Source organism: Protopterus annectens, chromosome 9.part0 (genome assembly GCF_019279795.1).
Source record: "Protopterus annectens isolate FY-2018-M chromosome 9.part0, PAN1.0, whole genome shotgun sequence".
Taxonomy (NCBI): Eukaryota; Metazoa; Chordata; order Ceratodontiformes; family Protopteridae; genus Protopterus; species Protopterus annectens.
The window spans coordinates 1,157,514,082-1,157,533,943 of record NC_056743.1 but is presented as its reverse complement, the minus strand read 5'-3'; the positions used below and the strand labels follow the sequence as shown (position 1 = coordinate 1,157,533,943).

Here is a 19,862-nt window from a genome sequence, read left to right as displayed (position 1 = left end):
AGAAAGCTGATAAGTAAAGCATTGTATGACTGTTTGATCTCAAGCTCAGAGACAGGATGCCTGGACTAAAGAATTATTTCTATTGTCTTAGGACAAGAGTTAATTACTAGATTTTACATGTAAAATATCTTTTATTGCTGCGGCTTCCTGCAGGTGCAGATTACAAAACGAAATATACATTTTAAGTTCTGTGAGTCTAGGAAACTAAATCAGAACTGTTAAGTATGATGTAATCTGAAGTGACTCAGCAGTACTGTGTTATCAATCGAAGGAAAGAAAGAAAGGAGAGCATTTTTGGATTTTGTGTGAACCTGAACACATCAACTCACCAGCACTCTGCCTTTGCTCTCTAAGTAGGATCTTAGATCTTAGTATTTCTCTTAGTTAGATTGAAATTTAGCCAGATTAGCCTAGCTGTTTTTATATTTATGTCAGACTATTCTACAGTATTATTTTAAAGCATTTTCCTGTGATCTCTGAACTCTGTAATGGCATTGTGTTGACTTAAGTATTGCCTTGTGTTTTTATTATTTATTATTAAATATGTTTAAACCTTTCAGCTGTGGCTGTTTTGTGTAAAGGTAATTTAAGCTCTTAGAATACATTGCATGTATTTGGTGATACTGTCCAAGCCACTACAATAGCTTTAGCCCTAGGTCACACTTACTGTTTGGATAACAGTAATATTACACAGTGAAAGTGGTCACCCTTTGGGAAGGGCCTTATTAGTAGCTGATAAGAGTAGTTGGTGACAGTGATTATTACTTTATAGCCTGGCAGGAGAGGGCATAGCTGGAGAACCTGTGCCAGCCTTCCCCAGAAGTGTTTGTGTGTTTGCATATAAACCAAATCTCAAAGTGTGTGTGTGTGTGTGTGTGTGTGTGTGTGTGTGTGTGTGTGTGTGTGTGTGTGTGTGTGTGTGTGCCAGCTGCTTGGACAGGGACACGAAGTACTGGTTGGACAGAGAGGGTACTGGTGGTTTTTGCTTGACTACTCTGCTGAGATCTGAACCCTATAGCTGTGCCAGTGGGGAGTCTTATTGGGGATCTGGAGAGAAAGGGAGAAACCAGCCCCAGACTGACTGTGATCTCTGTGTGCTCTTAAGGGAAATTGTACTTTACTGTGTGTGTACTTGTTATCCTTCCTAATGTGCATGCCCCTCACTGGTGCTAATGGTGAAGATTGAGGCTCCTTGATTACTGGGCCAGTGCACAAGCATTACACCATGGAACATAGTGAAAACAGTCATCAAAAAGTGGAGGAAATATGGGACAAGAGTGACATTGCAAAGAACTGGACGTCCCTCCAAAATTGAAGAAAAGACCAGACAAAAACTGGTCCAGGAGGCTGCCAAGAGACCTTACAGCAACACTGAAGGAGCTGCAAAAATTTCTAACAAGTACTGGTTGTGTACTACATGTGACAACAATCTCCTGTATTTTCCTTATGTCTAAGCTATGGGGTAGGGTTGCAAGATGGAAACTTTTTCTTACATAGAAATCATCCAGGCCTGGCTAAAATTTGCAAAACAATACATCAAGTTTCCCAAAAGCATGTGGGAAAATGTGTTATGATCTGATGAGACCAAGGGTGAACATTTTGGCCACAATTCCAAAAGGTATGTTTAGGGAAAAACAACACTTTGCATCACGTAAAAAACACCATCCCCACGGTGAAGCATGGTGGTGGCACTGTCATGCTTTGGGGTTGCTTTTCTTCAGCTGGAACTGAGGCTTTAGTCAGGTGGAGGGAATTATGAACAGTTCCAAATACTAGTCACTTTTGGCCCAAAACCTTCAGGCGTCTGCTAGAAAGCTGAAGACGAAGAGGAATTTCACCTTTCAACATGACAATGACCCCAAGCATACATTCAAGTCAACAAAAGAATGGCTTCACAAGAAGAAAATTAAAGATTTGGAATGACCCAGCCAGAGCCCAGACCCAAATCCAATAGAAAATATGTGGGGTAACCTGAAGAGGGCTGTCCACAAGAGATGCCTTCGCAATTTGACAGATTTTGAGCACTTTTGCAAGGAAGAGTGGGCAAATATTGCCAAGTCAAGATGTGCCATGCTGATAGACTCCTACCCAAGAAGACTGCTGTAATTAAATCAAAAGGTGCTTCAACAAAGTATTAGTTTAAGGGTGTGCACAGTTATGCAACTAGCTTATTGTACGTTTTTTTATTTTTTATATTTTTCCCCTAACAGATTTGTTTTTCAATTGAATTGTATAGGTTATAGGTCACATTAAAGGTGGGAAAAGTTTTGAAATGATTTGTTGTGGCCTCATTTTTTATATCACAAAAACTGGCATTTTAACAGGGGTGTGTACACTTTTTATATCCTGTGTAGTTACTGATCAGCTTATAGTTGGCCCTGTTGGTTGGATGGGAGGTAAGTCCCTAATTAAAATAAGAGTCATAGACTGGTTAGGCTATTCAACACCATCTTCTTGTTAAGGAAAAAGATTCTCCACAATGTTTTTATAAAAGCTAAAAATGTTTCCAGTTTTACGTCTTTAACAGAATTTTTAGCCATTGAAAAGCCATTTATTTTTGCAGGTTTACAGAAGAGCATATGTGTTGGAGTCAACATAAACAGTGAATCAAAGGTGCCTTCTTTTACAGGGCATCTGGTGTCATCTATCTGAAATTAAAGTGTAGTGAATACAAACAGGAAAATAGGAATGCCCATTTTATGGGGCCATAGTTAACTAAATGAAAGAGCCATCCATAATGAAAGTAAACGCTTTCGATCCTGAGCTGAAGCTTCTTCAGATTATCAGAGCTAGGGCATTAGAAATGAAACTATAACAAAGAATCAAAAATGCAATTTGCCATAAAAAAAACTGTGGTGGAGGGTGAATGCCCTCACACGTAAGCAGTCACTGCACAGAGTCATTCAACAGATCTTTTTCATTTACCACCAATGTGGTTGGTTTGATTTACTTGCAAAACCTATTGGTGAGGATATGTTTGAAAAACCGAAAGTCTAAGCAGTGATTGCTCCTATGGCAGTTGCTTGAGTAAATCTTGAGAGTCTGGTTTTACCTTCACCCTATTTCAAGTAGCCAGTATATGATGACAGTCAGTCATGCATTTCCTTGTGCCAATCGCCTGCTTACCAAGCCTGATACCCTGCCTACCAGATGTTCATCGTGTTTCACTGTTGCAGTCATTACTCTTGGGTTATCCTGCTGGCAGGCTACCCTCAGTCGGCCAGAATTCCAAAGTCTAGGTCCGGCGTCAGTTGCTGTCACCTCTTCCCTGACGTCAGTGCGCCAGGGGTATAAAAGAAGCAGCCGACGCCATTTTCTTAGTCTTTCTTGCTGTGCGGTGCCCGAAGCAAAAGCAGTTTGCAAGTGCTGGTCGGCCGACTCCTGAGATTTTCAAATCTGAATTTCAGAACCAAAGTCTTCATTAAAGCTAAGTACCCCGTTGGGGAATCTTTTTTTCTTGCTCCAAACCGTTGTCAGAAAAAGTTAACAATTGTATTTCTTGTGGGAAGCAAATACCTCATAAGGATTTTCACTCTTACTGTATTCCTTGCCTAGGCCCTGATCACAACGTTGCTAGCTGCCGGTTTTGTGCTAGATTTAACCAACGCACTATCAAGCGTTGGTTCGATTTTGCATTTCATTACTTTGGCCGAAGATTTAATTATATAATGCTGTCGGAACAGCCGACAACTGCAGTTTACAAAAAACGCAAGGACAAGGATAGGCAACCAATGTCCAAAACCGATGACGAAGCCTCTCTTCTAGGCCAGTCGCCAATTCGCCGGTTCTCAGTGAGGCGCTTTTGCAGCCCCTGGCGTCCGCTACCTCAGAGCCACAGGCCGCTGACGACTCCCACGTGGAGCCAGCTAGGTCTCTGGATACTCAAGGTATTGGACACTTGGAAACTATTCCCTCAGATGGGTCTGGAGCCGCTGAGCAGGCATCGGCTTCTGAGGGTGTCTTCAGACCTACACAACTATATGTTAAGCCATCTTCAGCTTCAAAGACAAAAACTAAAGCAGCTCTAAAGACAAAGAAACAAGTACAGCATTCTCCTACTCAGAATTCCATGCCTAAAAAACAGATGCTCAAAATGGACGAAGACCTAATCACTTTGATCAGGGGCTCCCACTCCCCTCATGATAAGAGGCCTAGGCAAGAGACAGAGTATGATTCTTCTGATCAGGTATCTATTTCCTTTGATTCCTCTTCTGAACAGGATCACTCCATGCTTCCCTATGAGGATTCTGATGCTGAAGAATCCATCCCTTCAGCCTCTCCTCCTGAGGACTATTCTTTTGGGGAAACACTGCATACTATGAGGGAGCATTTCCACTGGGAGAGCCAAGATTATTCTGAATCTAAGATAAGGCTCAGAGACTTTCTGCTTCTTCCTCAGCACAGACCCCTTGCTATTCCACCTGTTCTAGACATTGTAGATGATGTATTTTGAGAGTCTGGTCTGTCCCCTGACTCTTTACCCCCTGCACCTGCTAAGCCAGACAGATACTACAGGGTCCCGGATTCTCATAAATTCCTATATAAAAACCCCACTGCTGACCCAGAAACTATATCTCAGGGTCCCAAGGGGGTTAAAGCTTCCACTGCAAAAAACCCTGTCCCCTCTGATAGGGATTCTAGGGCTCTAGACAGATGGGGGAATGACCCAGAAACTATATCTCAGGGTCCCAAGGGGGTTAAAGCTTCCACTGCAAAAAACCCTGTCCCCTCTGATAGGGATTCTAGACAGATGGGGGGAAAAAAGTTTACACTTCTGCCACCCTGGCTGTAAGGGCTTTAAATTGTCAATTTCATATGCTTAAATATCAGCAATATTTAATGTCACTTCTTAAACAGAAAATGTTGACAAATACTGAATGTTCAGAGAACAAGGAATTGTAGGATTTATTGCATGCAACTGAACAAGTGGGAAAGCATACTTTGCAATGTGGTTATGATTCACTGGAGGCCTCTTGCAGGGCCGCTGTTACAGGTTCTGTTATTAGAAGGCATGCTTGGTTAAAGGAACAGAATCTGCCTGATCACGTTAAAGCAAAATTATTAGATGCACCATTACAGCATGATACTTTGTTTGGTACTAAAGCAGAAGAGGTGTTGAAAAAAATGGAGGATAAAGCAAAATCGATGCAGACAGTCAAGGATTTCTTACAGGTACAGCCACCCAGGTTTAGCAGGTACTGGCCTTCTAAGAACTGATCCTTTCCAGTCTCAGACAGACCACAAAGAGGCAGATACAGGCATCCCAGAGGCAGATCTCAGCCCCAAGGCTCATACAGGCCTAAACAATGGGGTGATCCTACCTCCGAAAGCAGAGAAGACAAATCACAACCTTACAGGAAACAGTCCCAATGACTTTCATCTACCAGTTCCAAACAGTTTTCTTTTGACAGCCCCCTTGGGGGGAAAACTAGCACTTTTCTCATCAAATTGGCAAATGGTTACCCAAGACAAATGGGTCCTGAACATAGTGTCCCAAGGCTACAGGTTCCATTTTCACACTCTACCAAGGTCAAAGGGCATGCCAAACCTGCCACACAATCAATGGGCAGAGGCACAAAAACAAATTACAGCCCTCGTGGACATGAGGGCCATTCAGCAAGTACCACAACAAGAGCAGGGGCAAGGATTTTACTCCAGACTTTTCCTAGTACCCAGGAAGGACAAAACCTGGAGACCAGTTTTGGACCTGTCTATACTAAATACGTTTCTGGAAGTCCCAAAATTCAAGATGTTGACTCTATGCTGGGCAAGAGGGCTTGGCTCGTAACTTTGGACCTAAAAGAGGCATACCTGCATGTCCCAATCAGACAATCTTGCAGAAGATACCTCATATTCATAGCTGGCTCAATGCATTACCAATTCTCTGCACTGCCCTTTGGCTTATCTACTGCGCCCAGGGTCTTTACAAAATGCCTGGCACCAGTAAATGCATTTTGCAGACAAAAAGGAATTCAAATATATCCTTACTTGGACGACTGCCTAATTCAAGCAGAGAACAAAGACACTCTTCTAAAACATCTGGCGTTTGTAAAAAGATTACTAATTGGCCTAGGGTACACAGTAAACGGAAAAATCAAAACTAGTGCCCTCTCAAGAGATAATATTCCTGGGTGCAAGCTTAAATACAACTGCCCAGATGGCTTATCTCACACCAGACAAGCAAAAACAACTGACAACTTACTTCAATAAATTGGCAACAAAAACCCACTTATCTGCAAGGAAAATCCTGCAGGCCTTGGGTTTCATGGCATCCTGCATTCTGCTAATCCCATATGCCAGACTGCATATGAGGGAACTACAATGGTATCTGAAAAGTGTTTGGACTCAGCATTGCCACAGCCTGGAGACAGTAATTGCACTCATTCCCTGCCTACAACAGGAGTTTCGATGGTGGGCAGAAGCCTGTCACCACAACAAGGAACTGCCATTCAGTTTACCCACAGCCAGACAGACACCGACAATGGATGCATCAGATTATGCCTGGGGGGCCCATATGGCAGGGAAATGTATTCAGGGCACATGGTCTGCAAACCAGATGCATCTTCACATCATTCAAAAAGAGATGCTAGCTGTTCAAAATGCCCGGACAGCTTTCAAGGATCTACTTCATCCAGGACAGTTACTGATAGACAGACAACACTACGGTCATGTGGTACATAAGCAGAGAGGTACACATTCCTACCCCCTCTGCAGCAAGCAATGACCTTATGGGACACAGCATTGGCTTTTCAAGTTCACCTGCAAGCACAATTCCTGCCAGGAAAAACAAATACTCTGGCAGACGAACTAAGCAGAAACCTCATGGATCCCCACAAATGGAAACTGGATCCACAAGTCTTCAGCATGATAATAAGGAAATGGGGATGCCCAGACATAGATTTATTTGCCTCCCCTCACAACTGTCAATTGCAGAGATTTTGCACAAGGATTTATCACAAGCAAGCATGGAAAGTGGATGCCCTATCATTTAGCTGGAAAAATCTAACAGTATATGCTTTTCCCCCACTGCCTCTCCTTCGCAGAGTACTCCTAAAGGTCAGACGAGAAGCCACAAATGATTCTGATTGCCCCAGACTGGCCACGCCAGCACTGGTACCCAATCCTAAAGAGCTTGTCTCAAGGTCCAGCATGGATATTGTCTCAAACTTCTCACTTGCCGACCCAACAAAACAATCCGATCCTGCACAGCCAACTCAGAACCTTAAATCTGGCAGCATGGTGGATTAATGTAGCCATTCAGAACACTCCTCTCTCAAAAGCTGTTATGGATGTTATCTTGGAGGCCAGGAGGCCCAGTACCAGAAAATCTTATGCAGAAAAATGGAAGAGATTCTGTGCTTGGAACAAAGAACAAGGCATTGACGCATCTGTACCAAATATTCCTCAGATTTTACAATACCTAACTGAGATGCTGGACAAAGGCCTTTCTTTCTCATCAATTAAGATTCATACCTCTGCCATTTCTGCACCTTACAATACGGGACCACCTATTTCTTCTCATCCTTTAATAAGGCAGTACCTCAGAGGGGCCAAGAGCATTAGGCCTCCAAGGAGAGCACCAATTCTGGCCTGGGACCTCAATTATGTTTTGGAAAAACTCACACTGCCTCCTTTCGAGCCAACATCAACAGCAGATATACAATTCTTATCCTGGAAAACAGCTCTACTCCTAGCCATAACCTCTGCAAGGCGAGTCTCGGAGTTACAAGCACTCATGGCTGTGGAACCTTTCATCATTTTTCATCCAGACAGGGTTTTTCTGAGGACAAATCCTACATTTATGCCTAAGGTGGTGTCCAGTGTGGCCCTCAACCAAACCATTCACTTGCCTACCTTTTACCCAAATCCACAGAACAAGGGTGAGAAAATTCTGCATTCTTTGGACATAGGCAGTTGTGCTTCTACTTGGACAGAACTAAAGCTTTCAGAAAGACTGAGCAACGTTTAGTGTCATATGCTGCAGGATCACAAGGAAAGGCTATCTCAAAACAGACTATTTCTAAATGGATAGGCCATTGCATCCGTTTCTGCTATTTTCAACATGGCAATTCAGTGCCTAAGGGCATTAGGCCTCATTCACCCAGAGCAGCAGCCACTTCAGCAGCCTTCCTCAGGGGAGTACCAACCAAAGAAATCTTAGAGGCTGCAACTTGGAGTTCTGCAGGGCCTCATAGCCTCTCCTAATCCTATTTAGCCCAGCCACCCATCCTCAGCTTTGGGATTCTACCCAAGAGTAGTGACTGCAACAGTGAAACACGATGAACATAGTACAGTTGTGTACCTACCATAAATGTAGATGTTCGAGTGTATTCACTGTTGCAGTCCAGGTTACCCACCATCCCCCTTCTCTTTGCTGGGACTTCTCTATCCTATACAACCTTTTTGGTGTATTTGCTTGTAGATGAAGGAAATGTTATTTTTGTGCATGCATTTTTTATTGATATATTTTTTCAGCCTACCTATTTTGGGCACCTGATGTCTGGGGCAAAAAAAAACTGAAGAAAATGGCGTCGGCTGCTTCTTTTATACCCCTGGCACACTGACGTCAGGGAAGAGGCGACAGCAACCGACACCGGACCTAGACTTTGGAATTCTGGCCGACTGAGGGTAGCCTGCCAGCAGGATAATCCAAGAGTAATGACTGCAACAGTGAATACACTCGAACATCTACATTTATGGTAGGTACACAACTGTACTTTTCCTGTCTTTGGGGGATCCTGTATTAAATGCAAGAGTTTAGGATGAGATCAAAAATGCAAAGCAAATAACAGACCCTGTCCTGTTTTTGAAGGTCCTATGGTAAAGTTTTTTGATCTGAAGGACTCTTGATTGAGCATTTAGAGTTGAGACCTGGTTTATTGTATGCATTCAACCTACCTTGCTATTCCAGCTCTCTCTCTTTTCTTTTTTCTAAGAGCATGTTCTTATTCCCATCCAGAGACAAGCCCACGGTTTTGTCAAGGACGTGAAATTTAAATTGAGTGAGCCATCGTTTCAATGGAATGTTTTGTAGAACATTTCTACTAATCCTATGTCTAGTATCAGAAAAATAATGTGTCCATACATATTTGTATTCTTTTAATGGTTTTCCCAACAAAGAATGCATATATTTTGTGCACTGAGCTCTGTAAACAACCATGTCTGTGATGTTCTTCGTGTTTCACTGTTGCAGTCATTACATTTGGGTAATCTGCTGGCAGGTTGCCCTCAGTCAGCCTGATTAACAAAGTCTTGGGTCTTGCGTCGAATGCTGTCCCTTCTTCCATGATGTCAGGTCGTCAGGGGTATAAAGCATGCAGCCGATGCCATTACATCAGTCTTTCTTGCCGCATGGTGCATGAAGCAGAAACAGTTCGCAAGTGCCGGTTGGACGACTCCTGAAATTTTTGTTTTCGAGTTTCAGAACTGAAGTCTTCAACTAAAAGCTAAGTACCCTGTTGGGGAAACTTTTTCTTGCTCCTTACCAATGTCAGTAAAAGTTAATAATTGTATTACTTGTGGGAAGCAAATATCTCATAAGGATTTTCATTTGTACTGTATTCCTTGCCTAGGCCCTGACCACAACGTGCCTTGCTGTCGATTTTGTGCCAAATTTAATCAACGCACGATTAAACGTCTGTATATTTTTGCTTCTAAATATTTTGGCTCAAGATTCAACTATCCAGAAATGTCGTCTGTTAGCAATCCGACTACCGGAATACCTAAAAAACGCAAAGAAAAAGACAGAGACAGATCGTCGAGGTCCAAAACCGACGACGCTTGTCCTAAGCCAGTAGCCGGTTCGCCTGTACTCAGTGAGACACTTTTGTAGCCCCTGATACCCGCTACTTTTGATTCACAGGCCTCTACTGAGACCCATTCAGAGTCCGGTATGCCACGCGATGCTTTAAGTATTGAACCCGTGGATGTCTCTACCTTAGATGGGTTCAGAGCCGCTGAGCAGGCACTGGCTTCTGAGTGTGTTTTCAGGCCTAAAGATTTGTATATTAAACCAACGCCATCTTCAAAACTAAGGCCAAAATCTACTTCTATGTCTAACAAACCAACGCTCTGGCCACGTGTACAGGCCCCAATGCCTAAAAAACAAATGATCAAAATGGCTTTAGATTTAATTACCTTGATCAGGGGTACCCATTCCCCTCCTGCTAAGAGGCCTAGGCAAGGCCCTGACTATGAATCTTCAGATCAGGTTTCTATTTCTTCTGATTTTTCTTCTGAACAGGATTTATCTATACCTACTTATGAGGACTATGATGCAGAAGATTCCATTCCTTCTGCTTCTCCCCCTGAGGATTTCTCTTTTGGAGAAACTTTACATACCTTAAGGGAACACTTCCACTGGGAAAGTCAGGATTTCTCTGAATCTAAAAAGAGACTTGGGGATTTTCTTCTTCTTCCTCAGCATAGACCTTTGGCTAAACCTCCTGTTCTAGACATTGTTGATGATGTTTTCTCAGAATCCAGTATGACTCTTGATTCCCTGCCTCCGGCTCCTAGTAATCCAGACAGATACTACATGGTTCCTGACTCCCACAAATTCCTTTTCAATACCCTACTGCTGACCCTGAAACCATTTCTCAGGGTCCCAAGGGCGTTAAGGCTTCTACTGCTAAAAATCCTACCCCTTCTGATGAGATTCCAGGGCGCTGGATAGATGGGGTAAGAAGGTTTACATGTCTGCAACCTTGGCAATCAGGGCTTTAAACTGTCAATTTCATATGCTTAAATATCAACAGCATGTCATGGCTTTACTTAAACAGAAAATGATGTTGATCTCTGACTGTGTGGAAAATAAAAGAGTTGCAGGATTTATTACATTCAGCTGATCAAGTTGGAAAACATACTTTGAAATGTGGTTTTGATTCTTTGGGGGCCTCTTGCTTTTACTGGATCTGTGATAAGAAAGCATGCTTGGCTCAAGGAGCAAAATCTGCCTGACCATGTTAAAGCAAAATTGTTGGATGCTCCTTTACAACAGGACAGTCTCTTTGGTAATAAGGCTGAAGAAGTTTTAAAAAAGATGGAAGATAAAGCTAAATATATGCAAACTGTGGAAGTATTTCTAACAAGTGCAGCCACTGGGCTACTAAGAACTGGTCCTTTCCAGTTCCCACGAGAGCCGCTGAAGTCAAATCCAGACATTCCAAAGGCTCCAGGTTTCAGTCACAAGGAACTTTTAGAACAAAACAGTGGGGTGCCTCCACCTCCAAACCTGGAAGCAACAAGGCACCTCCCTATGATAAACAGTCTCAAGACTTTCCACTACAATCACCAAGCACTTACCTTTTGGCCGCCCCTTTGGGGGGATAACTGGCACTTCATGCACAAAACTGGCAACTGATTACCCAGGACAAATGGGTTTTAAATATAGTATCCCAGTGATACAGATTTAATTTCCACACGTTGCCAATCCCAAACAGATGGCCAGATCTGCCTCCAAATCAGTGGACAGAGGCGCAGAAACAAGTTCTGTCCCTCATGAATATGGGGACTATTCAACCAGTACCAGAAGAGGAAAAGGGACAAGTTTTCTATTCAAGACTTTTCCTGGTACCCAGAAAAAACAAATCATGGCGTCCAATTCTGGACTTATCCATTCTAAATACCTTTCTGGACATTCCAAAATTTAAGATGCTGACTCCAACAGTTACTACCTATGCTAGGCAAAGATGCCTGGTTGGTAACTCTAGACTTAAAAGAGGTTTACCTGCATATCCCAATCAGGGAATCTTGTAGAAGATACCTCCACTTCAAAGCAGGCTACTTGCATTACCAGATGTTCATCGTGCATACAGCTGCAGTCATAACAGATGGGTTATCCTGCCGTCAGGCGGGTCCTCGGTCGGCCGAATTCCAAAGTCTAGGTCTAGCGTCGGTTGTCGTCGCTTCCTCCCTGACGTCAGTGCGGCAGGGGTATAAAAGAGGCAGCCGACGCCATTTTCTTCAGTCTTTCTTGCCGCGCGGTGCCCGAAGCAGAAGCAGTTCGCAAGTGCCGGTCGGCCAGCTCCTGAGATTTACGAAAGTATTTCAGCCGAAGTTTTCTTGAAAGCTAAGTACCCCACTGGGGAAACTTTTCTTGTCTCAGACCGATGTCGGACAAAGTTAATAATTGCATTTCATGTGGGAAGCAAATACCGCATAAGGATTTCCACTCTTACTGTATACCTTGCTTAGGCCCAGACCACGATGTCTCGGCCTGCCATTTTTGTGCTAGATTCAACAAACGCACTATTAAGCGTCGGGCGGAGTTCGCCCTTCACTTTTTTGGCAAAAAATGTAATTATATTATGTTGTCGGATACTCTGACTCCAGTTTTGAGCAAAAAATGCAAAGGTAAGGACTGACATACGAGGTCCGCACCACCTACTGATACCACGCTAAGGCCGACTACTGGTTCTCCGGTACTCAGTGAGGCACCTACGCAGCCCCTGAGTACCGATGACAATGCATTACCGGTGTCTTCGGTACCCGAGGTCGCAGGCTCCTCGGCCCCCATTCCTACTACAGATACCGACGCCACTCCTGGCGGGGGAACTCAGAATTTAGACAGGCCTGCCATTTCTCAAGGGGTCATCAGGCCTTCCTCCTTCTCTATTAAAGCCTTCACTAAATCTAACACAGCCATGAAAACCAAAAAACAGGTTCCTCAGACACCCTCTCAAGGCACCATGCCTAAAAAACAGATGCTTAAAATGGCTGAGGATTTGATTACTCTTATCAGGGGTTCTCAACCCCCCCTCTGACAAAAGGCCCAGATTAGAGGAATACTACCCTTCCTCAGATCAAGCTTCTATTACCTCAGAACTATCGGAGGACCAGGATTGTGCCTATTCTCCATTCGAAGACTCTGATGCAGAGGAGTCTATTCCCTCGGTCTCCCCCCCCCAAGGACTTCTCTTTTGGGGAAACCCTGCATACATTGAGGGAACACTTTCACTGGGAAGGCCAAGATTACTCAGATTCCAAGAAAAGGCTCAGGGAATATCTTCTGCTCCCCCAGCATAGGCCTCTGGCTATCCCTCCTGTTTTAGATATATTGGATGATGTGTACACAGAAGCCAGCCTTAATCCTGATTCTTTGCCTCCAGCTCCTGTTAAACCAGACTGGTATTACCGGGTTCCTGATTCTCACCAGTTCCTATATAAAAGCCAAGAAAACCAAAAAACTACTAAAAATCAAAAGAAAAATGAGTTGAATGGTAGGAGAAAGCTGAAATAAGCAAATACGAATAACGTAATGCTAAAGCAACTAAAAACTTTAATATGGTAAGCGCTTTCAGTGGTAAAAATATTCCACCTTCTTCAGACCCAGAACAACATAAAACTGATGCTTATATAGCTTGTAGTTAATTATCAATTAGTCATTCAATCAACCAATAAAAATAAAACCAGATAAAAGTACAATATTTAAACAGTATGAAACCTGCTCTAAAATGTTACAGTGTTAAGGACATAATACTCAATTTATAAATAACATTAAATATATATGTATAACATGTGTAAATGTTATACTAAAAATCACATTTTAAAAAGCTACTAGGGCAAAACTGAAAATGTATAATATGTGATAATGACATAAATTTACTGTAAGAACTAAGATATTTAGCTAAATATAGACACATAAAAATATATAGTAATATGTAAAAAATAAATAATTAATTGCATGCTGGTTAAAGACTAAAATCTGATCATAATAATACTGAATATATGACCAAAAACAAAGTCCATATTTTTATATATATAAAACTGTGTAAATGTTACTATGTTTCAAACTTAATCAACAAAAAGGTACAGTATCAAATTCGAAATCTTTTATGCAAAATTAATATGTTATCTATTTAAAGCTTTTAATTTTAACACGCTTTTAATAGACACAAATTCATTTAAACCAGGGAAAATGTATGCAGCCGTTTTGATTTGCCAATACAACTCATTTTGTTCTAATAAAAGTTGCCAAGGCCCCCCTCTCGGGTCTAAAAGTGTTTGGTGTACAACCAAAAATAAAAACTCATATGTTGGAAATTGTAAAATATGCCGAGCAAGAGCATTGTTAACATCACCTTTACTAGCAGCATAACAATGCTCGTATATTCTTTGTTTTAGTTTCTGCTCGGTCTTACCTATATAAAATGAGGGACAAACCTGACAGCAAGCTGCATATACTACAGTTTTGGACTCACAATTAAAGGAGCCATTTATTGTGTAGTGTTTGTTATTAATATTGATGTCAGTAGTCACTTGAATGTGTTTACACTGTGTGCAATGCCCACATTTACGCATACCTTTATGTACCCGCTTGTTCGTACCTAGATGCTCATTCTTATGCCTTTCCAACAGATTTTTAAGGTTAAAACCCCTTCTAAAAGTGAAGCGGGGTCTGATACCTAGCTTAGTACAAGTGGACGGTTCTTCCAAAATTAATGCCCAATTTTTTATAAAAATCTCTTTGACTCTTGCCGTGTCAGCTGAAAAAGTAGATAGGAAACTGAGATGTAATAACGTGACACTGTCATCGTTTTTGTCATGCTGTCATGTAATTAAATTAGTATTGGTAGTAATACCATCCTTATATGCTCTACTAGTTAAAATAGGTTTAAACCAACCTGTGGATCTCTTATCTTTAACTTCTTTAAGTGTTTCTAAAAATAATTTGATAGGATACCCCCTACTTGTGAACATGGACTTCATCTTGTTACATTCTAAGTCAAAGTCAACATCTTCAGTAACCATCCGTGCAGCTCTCACCAACTGGCCTTTAACAACTGCCCTTTTCTGGTGATATGGATGTTCACTAGTATAGTGCAGGAAGGCATTGGAGTAGGTAGGTTTCCTATAAATGGTAGCTTTATACTGTTTGTTATACCTGTCATTAATCAGTTGTACATCAAGATATGTTATGCTTTCTACCCCTACTTGATAAGTGAATTCAAGAAAATTGGTTTTGTTGGTAATATGTTGTATGAATCCTTCGATCAGTTTGATGTCACCTTGCCATACCAGACACATGTCGTCTTGGTATCTGGTGTACCATAGTACATTTTCCTGAAAAACACTGTCAGGGAACAAAAAATTATGTTCCCAATATGCCATGACACTGTTGGCGAAACTGGCACCACATGGGGACCCCATGGCTACCCCTTTGTTTTGTAAAATATATTCTTGTCAAACATAATATAGTTATTAGAAAGAATCAGATCCAAAAGTGTTTCAACCAGACATATTTTATCATGCTCTACATTCTTGGACAACATAAATTCTCTCACCCATTCTATACCCAATTGGTGGGGGATGACTGTGTGTAGATCTTTTACATCGATCGTAACAAAAATGTTGTTGTCCTTATACTCCAAGTTGTTAATATTATCCAGGAAACTCAATGAATCACGACATATTTGTAACTCCTGGTTAATAAGTGGTTTAAGAATACTATCTACCAATTTAGCACAAGCAAAAGTAATCGAACCCCTACCATCAACAATGGGTCTAAAAGGGGGGTTCCTGATATCCTTGTGTAGTTTTGGAGTCCTAAAATACTAGGAATTCTAGGTGCTGCCATAGAAAGATACTGAAAGGTGTCTATATCAATAGACCCTTCCAGAAATAAATCAAGAGCAGTTTTAATGTGCCTGTATGCAGTATTAACCTGATGTAAACTAGCAGGGGTATATACCTCAGAATCCATGTGTTCACGCATCTTACTAATGTAGTTAGACTGATTCATAAACACCATGCCCCCTCCCTTGTCCGGCTTCATAACTCTAATACCACAATTGTGTATCAAGTCGATGTATTGTTTGTCCTCAGAAATAATGTTAGTGTGCGTTAATCTAACATGCGTATCATTATCTGATAGTCTCCTTAAATCTATCTCGCACATTTTTTCAAAGGACATTATTTCAGCTTTCTCCTACCATTCAACTCGTTTTTCTTTTGATCCTATATAAAAGCCATACTGCTGACCCAGAAACTATTTCACAGGGTCCCAAGGGAATTAAGGCCTCTACTGCTAAAAACCCATTACCTTCAGAGAGAGATTCCAGATCTTTAGAAAGGTGGGGAAAAAGCTGTACACCTTGGCCACTTTAACCATGAGGGCATTAAACTGTCAGTTCCATATGTTAAAGTATCAACAGTTTTTGATATCTCAGCTGAAAAACAAGATGACACAACCAGAACAACAAGATTTAAAAGAGTTGCAGGATTTGTTGCATGGTGCAGAGCAAGTGGGTAAACATACCTTGCAGTGTGGTTTTGATGCTTTAGAGGCCTCATGTAGAGCTGCTGTTACGGGGTCTGTTATACGTAGGCATGCTTGGCTCAAAGAGCAAACCTTACCAAATCATGTCAAAGCTAAATTATTAGATGCACCTCTTCAAAAAGATGTATTGTTTGGTGTTAAAGCAGAGGAGGTGCTAAAGAAAATGGAGGAAAAAGCGAAATCAATGCAAACGGTGAAAGATTTCCTGCAGGTACAGCCTCCATGTTTCAGCAGAAACTGGCCTTCAAAAAATTGGTCCTTTCCAGCCACGGACAGACCTCAAAGGGCAGATACAGGCGTCCAAGGGGTAGAGGGCAATCTCAAGCATCTTTCAGAGCCAGACAGTGGCAAGCATCAACCCCAAGAGGTGGAGAAGATAGATCACAGTCTTTTAGAAAACAGACACAATGACTTCCCCCTACACCTACCAAGCAAAGCTTTAATGGCAGCACCTTTGGGCGGAAAACTGACATTATTCTCCAAAATGTATGCAGCCGTTTTGATTTGCCAATACAACTCATTTTGTTCTAATAAAAGTTGCCAAGGCCCCCTCTCGGTCTAAAAGTGTTTGGTGTACAACCAAAAATAAAACTCATATGTTGGAAATTGTAAAATATGCGAGCAAGAGCATTGTTAACATCACCTTTACTAGCAGCATAACAATGCTCAGATATTCTTTGTTTTAGTTTCTGCTCGGTCTTACCTATATAAAATGAGGGACAAACCTGACAGCAAGCTGCATATACTACAGTTTTGGACTCACAATTAAAGGAGCCATTTATTGTGTAGTGTTTGTTATTAATATTGATGTCAGTAGTCACTTGAATGTGTTTACACTGTGTGCAATGCCCACATTTACGCATACCTTTATGTACCCGCTTGTTCGTACCTAGATGCTCATTCTTATGCCTTCCAACAGATTTTTAAGGTTAAAACCCTTCTAAAAGTGAAGCGGGTCTGATACCTAGCTTAGTACAAGTGGACGGTTCTTCCAAAATTAATGCCCAATTTTTATAAAATCTCTTTGACTCTTGCCGTGTCAGCTGAAAAAGTAGATAGGAAACTGAGATGTAATAACGTGACACTGTCATCGTTTTTGTCATGCTGTCATGTAATTGAATTAGTATTGGTAGTAATACCATCCTTATATGCTCTACTAGTTAAAATAGGTTTAAACCAACCTGTGGATCTCTTATCTTTAACTTCTTTAAGTGTTTCTAAAATTATTTGATAGGATACCCCCTACTTGTGAACATGGACTTCATCTTGTTACATTCTAAGTCAAAGTCAACATCTTCAGTAACCATCCGTGCAGCTCTCACCAACTGGCCTTTAACAACTGCCCTTTTCTGGTGATATGGATGTTCACTAGTATAGTGCAGGAAGGCATTGGAGTAGGTAGGTTTCCTATAAATGGTAGCTTTATACTGTTTGTTATACCTGTCATTAATCAGTTGTACATCAAGATATGTTATGCTTTCTACCCTACTTGATAAGTGAATTCAAGAAAATTGGTTTTGTTGGTAATATGTTGTATGAATCCTTCGATCAGTTTGATGTCACCTTGCCATACCAGACACATGTCGTCTTGGTATCTGGTGTACCATAGTACATTTTCCTGAAAAACACTGTCAGGGAACAAAAAATTATGTTCCCAATATGCCATGACACTGTTGGTGAAACTGGCACCACATGGGGACCCCATGGCTACCCCTTTGTTTTGTAAAAATATATTCTTGTCAAACATAATATAGTTATTAGAAAGAATCAGATCCAAAAGTGTTTCAACCAGACATATTTTATCATGCTCTACATTCTTGAACAACATAAATTCTCTCACCCATTCTATACCCAATTGGTGGGGGATGACTGTGTATAGATCTTTTACATCGATCGTAACAAAAATGTTGTTGTCCTTATACTCCAAGTTGTTAATATTATCCAGGAAACTCAATGAATCACGACATATTTGTAACTCCTGGTTAATAAGTGGTTTAAGAATACTATCTACCAGTTTAGCACAAGCAAAAGTAATCGAACCCCTACCATCAACAATGGGTCTAAAAGGGGGGTTCCTGATATCCTTGTGTAGTTTTGGAGTCCTAAAATACTAGGAATTCTAGGTGCTGCCATAGAAAGATACTGAAAGGTGTCTATATCAATAGACCCTTCCAGAAATAAATCAAGAGCAGTTTTAATGTGCCTGTATGCAGTATTAACCTGATGTAAACTAGCAGGGGTATATACCTCAGAATCCATGTGTTCACGCATCTTACTAATGTAGTTAGACTGATTCATAAACACCATGCCCCCTCCCTTGTCCGGCTTCATAACTCTAATACCACAATTGTGTATCAAGTCGATGTATTGTTTGTCCTCAGAAATAATGTTAGTGTGCGTTAATCTAACATGCGTATCATTATCTGATAGTCTCCTTAAATCTATCTCGCACATTTTTTCAAAGGACATTATTTCAGCTTTCTCCTACCATTCAACTCGTTTTTCTTTTGATCCTATATAAAAGCCATACTGCTGACCCAGAAACTATTTCACAGGGTCCCAAGGGAATTAAGGCCTCTACTGCTAAAAACCCATTACCTTCAGAGAGAGATTCCAGATCTTTAGAAAGGTGGGGGAAAAAGCTGTACACCTTGGCCACTTTAACCATGAGGGCATTAAACTGTCAGTTCCATATGTTAAAGTATCAACAGTTTTTGATATCTCAGCTGAAAAACAAGATGACACAACCAGAACAACAAGATTTAAAAGAGTTGCAGGATTTGTTGCATGGTGCAGAGCAAGTGGGTAAACATACCTTGCAGTGTGGTTTTGATGCTTTAGAGGCCTCATGTAGAGCTGCTGTTACGGGGTCTGTTATACGTAGGCATGCTTGGCTCAAAGAGCAAACCTTACCAAATCATGTCAAAGCTAAATTATTAGATGCACCTCTTCAAAAAGATGTATTGTTTGGTGTTAAAGCAGAGGAGGTGCTAAAGAAAATGGAGGAAAAGCGAAATCAATGCAAACGGTGAAAGATTTCCTGCAGGTACAGCCTCCATGTTTCAGCAGAAACTGGCCTTCAAAAAATTGGTCCTTTCCAGCCACGGACAGACCTCAAAGGGCAGATACAGGCGTCCAAGGGGTAGAGGGCAATCTCAAGCATCTTTCAGAGCCAGACAGTGGCAAGCATCAACCCCAAGAGGTGGAGAAGATAGATCACAGTCTTTTAGAAAACAGACACAATGACTTCCCCCTACACCTACCAAGCAAAGCTTTAATGGCAGCACCTTTGGGCGGAAAACTGACATTATTCTCAAAAAATTGGCATATTGTTACAAAAGACAAATGGATTCTGGACATTATAGACAGAGGCTACAGGTTCCACTTTCACACCCTTCCAAAAATGAGAGGCATGCCAAACCTGCCACAAAATCAAAGGGCAGAGGCACAAAAACAAATTTCAGCTCTCATGGACATGAAAGCAATTCAAGAGGTACCTGCAAAGAACAAGGTCAAGGGTTTTATTCCAGACTATTCCTGGTACCAAGGAAAGACAAAGATTGGAGACCTATCTTAGACCTAT

At 41.4% G+C, this 19,862-nt stretch overlaps 1 protein-coding gene across 3 annotated transcripts in view; it reads left to right on the top strand.

Annotated features, from left to right (window-relative positions):
• The window catches only part of LOC122811891 (tRNA pseudouridine synthase A-like), a 353,084-nt gene that overhangs the window by 169,490 nt on the left and 163,732 nt on the right, over window positions 1-19,862 (top strand). The gene's annotated exons all lie outside the window — the stretch shown is intronic.